The following is a 6,000-nucleotide window of genomic DNA, read 5'->3' as shown; positions in this document are numbered from 1 at the left end:
ATGCAGGTATGAATGTAGAAGAGGCAAAGAAAGACAACATATTTTTGTTGGAAGATTTCAATTAAATTCAACTTGATTTATTGTAATAGTTTCTAACTTGTTAGAGTCAAAAAAATTATTTTATTCATTGAAAACTCTTGTGATTTATTTCAGCCACGATGATGGGTTGATGAATGTGCTTGTTGTTCAGGTTTTGAAAATGTCTGCTAAGCAGAGTTTATAAACTGCAATAATATCTTAAGGAATTTTTGTCATTAATAAATATTCAGAAACAAAGTTAACTTAGTTTCAACTTTTATACTGACTATCACACAAGCAATAAAAATACCATAAATTTATTGAAAAATAAACACACTTGAAGAAAGATATGAGTGAATATTAAAGAGCACAGAGGTATACAAATTAACTTTTAAACATTAGTTCAATTCAAATAATTTCCATGTTCACTTTCTCTGATTCGTGGTTCTCTATAATTTTAGTAGACTCAGCATGGTCTTTTAAGGCTGATGCCAATTCCTATACTTTTCACTTATTCTGAAGTTGGAGGAGTAAATTAATTATTTATAATTTTTCTCCTTAAATTATAATTTTACCATGTACAATAGCTAATTTATAATATATGTTATATTTCTTTGGAAAGACATAGAGCAGAGATGAATGAAGGAATTCTATCCAAATGCTTTCCGAAATTAAAGATTCATGCATGAGATAAAACTTTTAAATGTGTAATTAAAATAGTTCTATATTATTATTAAATAGAAACTGAAATTAAGAAAAAAATTTAACCACATATTGAAAGCCAGAAAAAAACAGCAAAAGAAAACATCTAAATTAACAAAGTTTTGGGGGTGTTTGGGCTTAAATAACACAATTCAGACACTATTGCTACTTATAAAGTATAGATTTTTATATCATACATTAAAATAGGCAAATAACATGACAGATAGTTGGATTAAAACTTGATCTCCTTGACAACATATTTTAATTTCCCATGGATTATTTTTCTTAAATATTTATATTGACCCAATATCTTCTACATGATTAGTGGCCAGCTAACTCAGTTGAAGAAATTAAATGTATGTCAGTGTTTTAAGATGGAGGTTTTTCATATGCTGGGATGATGGAGAGACTAAGTAAGAATTTTTTTTGTCTCTCCTTCCGTGTAAAGTTGTCTCTACTTCTAGCATTTCCAACCTTTTGGCAACTAGTCAATTATGGTAATTGACTAGAGTAAGTTGACATACGAAGCACAGGGAAGTGGAACATGAACTTAATGATAGACTATAAATGATGAGACTCCTGTACATATTTTCTTGACTTCAAAATTAATATATATCTTCAGCAGTGCCAACTCTTTATTTATACTTCTTAAATTAGCTCAAGAGAGCCTGCATCTCCACCAAGAACCCTAAAAGAAATTGTAATGGAATTGAAAAACAAAATGGATACCTGTGGCAGATTTTCTTCTATAACACTAAAATTTCTTAACTATTTCTGTTTCAGATTTTTTTTACTCATTTTAACTTTACATTTATTCCATGATATAATATTCTCAAACTTTATGGTAAAATTGTCACTTCAGGAAGATGTTAATATTTATCTTGTAACTTCAGATCCCAGAAAACCAGGCCCTCTTATCTCAATTTGAAGATCAAGAACAAGGACCAACTGAGAGTGCAGCTCTGGCTTTAATAGTTCCTAGGATTAGTAGTGTCGAATAAAATTGCCTTAAATTTTTAGGCTCCATTTCATCACTTGTAAAATAAAAGTTTTGAGTAGGTATCCTTCAAAACTCTATTTGATAAAACTGTTAAAGAGAAGGACTATATTGACTTGTATAATTTTTTTCACTTTCATACACTCTTTTATGCCAAAATATTGCCCTCAATTATTAGTGAAATTAGCCACATCATTCTAAATGGCATTTACAATTCCTAAACCAATGAGAGGGAGCCATCTTGTGGTTTAGGCCCAGCGTGGCTTACATTTATAAGATAAAAGAATGTGTAATCTTTGAAAATATAATAGTTTTATATAGTTATGAATATAATATAAATTTTTAACTTACAGATAATTTTTAAAAGCTCCAAATCTGGGTATAAGTAATTGCTTTTTGGACAATTCTGGGGACTTGTTTGAAACTAAGAGTATATGGCACATAGCACGTTATCGTCTGTAATTTTCCTGTTTAGTGAAAATCTTTTAGTTTGTACTGAATTCGTAGTCTTAACAGTTAGTGAGGGTACTAAGGAGTCGGGCCATCCATCTCAAGAAATAACTCAGAGGATAGAATAATGATATTAAAGTAGACAATTGCATATTAACTTTTATATTCTGTAATTATACTTCTGAGTCATAAGAATCAAAACTTTTGATCAATTAGAGATTTAAACATGCTAATAATGGCATGTGTGCTCATCATATTTTGCTGAATAAGAATACAATATGTATCACATTAAAAAGTACGCATGTTTAGGGCAAATAACACCAATGTAACAGTTAATAAAAATACGATAACAATATCAAATACTATCACATTAACAAGACTTTTTAGTTTCCTTTTAGAAACTAAATTATATTGTCTCTTAGGTGAATGAGTCACATGGACATGTTTTCCCTAGATGTATTTCTTTATATTATAATATCTTTTTTCATTTATCCTAATATTTTCATTAGTTAACTTTCCAAGGCAATATGAAAATTATATTTCTAACATAACCAACTCAGAATTAGAAAAAATGTTCTGATTTTTTAGACTCAAAGTAAATTACAATGAATATTGTAATCTCCAATTATTTCTCATTAGTTTTCATTCAAAAAAAGGGAAAAAAGCAGATAAATAATCTGAACTGGAAAAATATTTTAATTTACTATGTGCAATACATCGATTTAAATTCCATAATTTTAGAGAAAATTGAGTATTGTTTAGAGATTATTGATTACCTAGAATTGGTACCAACATAAAGTGTGCACGAAAAACGTCTGGTCCATGACATGTGGTTCCTACAGATGTCACTTCCTTCCTCACTTTGCTCCTGAACACAGAGGAAACTTTCCTGTTTGCCTCTCCTTGAGGTTTCCATGGCCTCATCAGTAAGGACTCAAAGAGATTTGTCGATGATGAGGAGAACAAAGAAAGTACCCCAAGATAATATTATCACCCAGGTAGACTTCTAGTGTCCATTCTAGTATTTATTAAATAAAATGTCGTAGATTAAAATTATATTTCTTTCAAGGGATTTAATAATCCATTATCCATCTTCTATCAGCAACTTTTTTGGCAATTGAAAAAATATATCTATGCTTTTGGATTTTCTACTCTGTCTTAAATAATTTGGAAATTTGAATAAATTCACTTTGTTTATATTTTATTCCATTTTTTTTTATTAGGCACTGAGGAAATACAGGGTTATACTCATAAGAATGACCTTTTGTAGAGTAAGTATTTCAAGCCAGGTCAACCTGTACAAAATTAGTTTTTTGAAGGGAGGCAATTGTTTCAAAAAAGAACCCTATAAATCTATAAATACAATTATTTCTGTAACTGACTATTTAGAAGAGTCTTAGTCTTTTTTTTTTTATTTTTAGAAAAAAAAGACAATCTGACATCAACTCAAAAGAGTAAAAGAATCATTTTTTACAGATGGCTTAAAAACAGAGACCTGTTTAGAAGACCAAAAGCCATTGGGCTACACAAGTAAACATTATCATTTGATTTCTAACTAGTATTCATTTTGAGAACAAGTTTTCAGACAACTCATTCCTCATGTCACAGAACGAACTCTGGGCATGCCTTCTTTCACAGCCAAGCTTCTAGTTAACAGTGCAAGTAAGGGAACTTTTTAGGGCAGTACCCCGTTGTGTAAAGAGCGTGTGCTGAGATAACTTGATATGACAGCACATGGGAGTCAAATATAAGGAAACAGAAAAACAAAATATCTAAATATTTATAGTATACTATAGTTCCTTAACTATGCATCATTTCAATTTAAGATTTCCCTGGATGGGTAATTAAAAATGTAACTGTACAAAATTACAAACAAAGATAAAAAAATTAGATTATTAAGGGAGGAAGCAACTATCAACAAGAGTAAATTGTGATAAAATACCTAGAGAATAACAACCAATTTAGTAGTATTGAAAATGATGACTATAATAAGAACAATGAAAATATTTTAAACCTTGCTCGTACATATTTATTTTTGAAAATCATAGCTTACCAATGAGCTATAATCACATTGTGTTTATTTGTATACATTTTGTTTAAGCATATATCACCTACAAGATACCTCTAGCTCTTGTACTTACAGATGAACTTGCTTGATTCTATGGCAGCATTTCAGTCAAGGGTTTCTACCGATGTTATGATAGGAACCAGTCAAGTGCAACTCAAGTAGTTAGTGAAGGCCAGTTCATCAAGGAAAATCATAATACCATTTTAGCAAGGAAGTCTCAATCTATCAATTTTTCTGAACTTTATGTATCCAATAAATATAAAAAGACATGTAAATTATAGGTACACCAAAAACGAGAGTTGAGTTATCATATACCATACTGTAACATTTTCTTAAATTTCTTATATATTAATTTTTTCTTAATCTTTATTTACTATTATACTATCACTAAAGTCTATCCTAATTATGTAGAGAAAAAAAAAGGAGGCTGAAATTTCAGATTAAAAAAACAAACAAAACAATCCGACAATTCATTTTGAAATGGTCTCTATGAGTAAATTAAGTGGTTTATTCAAAACACAAATTTTAAGCAAAAGGGTTTCAAACAAACAAAAATTGTAAATACAATAATGCTAAGTCATATTTCTAGATAGTAACATATCTCTCATTCTATCCTGAGTAGACACGTTCCCTTCACCACACCCCTCATTGAACTTTTCCTATAATGGAATGTATATATTAAGGCTTTTCTGAATTATATATTACTGGTTTATAATCTAGATGTAATGGTTTCTATCAGAACAGAAATGTAGTATGACTTTTGCCCAGAAAACAACATGACCCTTTGATAAAATTTTCTCTATAGAAATGGGACAAAAGAGGTATCCATATTCTTGAAAAGTGTTCATTTTTATTGTTTTTGATCTAATTATATACAGTTACACGATAAATACCATATACTGTACATGAGTCAATGACTCTGATTAGAGAGTTTATTAGCTGCAGAATTGAACTGATAATATAATGAGAAACAAGTTGTTAAAATCATGCATAAACTTTTAAATGTATTTTCAGCATAATTTCCTAAAAAAATATGACATCATCTAGACGGAAGACATATAGACATCAGATTCAGAAAGACCTGTTTTAAGTCTACAGAAAAATAATTAACACCATAAAATAGCAATACTTTTTTTGGTAGTCTTTTAAACATCTTGGCTCACTCATAATAAATTACTGTATATGATATTAAAATGGTGACACATTGAAAATATATGGCACATTTTCTTTTCCTTTTGTTTTCCACAGCATATTATATAATGTCATAGAATGGCAGGCTACTTCACTCTATTTTTCCCCAGTATTATCATTGATCATACATTAAAATACAAATTTAAGGAATGTCCATTGCATAATACATAGATATGAAAGTGAAGGAGTACAAAATTATTCAAGCATCTTCAAACACAGTCTTATACCCAAATATTTTCCTGGCCTGTAACTCACAGCTCCTTTCCTCTTCATTTGCAGTAACAAGGCAGGCTGGATAATGTGTACGTGAAGGTTGCCTGAAGTCACCTTTGCTAAAACTACTCGAGAGAGGTCAACTATTAAAATAAAATAACTTAAATCATTATATTTTTATTATAGCTTTACTTGATAAATATGAATTATGTTTGGCTGATAATATTTTCTAAAATTCATATTAGTTTGAAGAGTTTTATATATCTTCATATTGTGAAATGGATTTTTAAATACTTAATTTAAAATTATTGCTAAGTTAGAAGAAGATATTTAAAGTTACTGCAAATAATTTCTCATTAAT

The sequence above is a fragment of the Pteropus alecto genome, unplaced genomic scaffold, assembly GCF_000325575.1.
Source record: "Pteropus alecto unplaced genomic scaffold, ASM32557v1 scaffold50, whole genome shotgun sequence".
NCBI lineage: Eukaryota > Metazoa > Chordata > Mammalia > Chiroptera > Pteropodidae > Pteropus > Pteropus alecto.
This window is presented reverse-complemented; position numbering follows the sequence as displayed.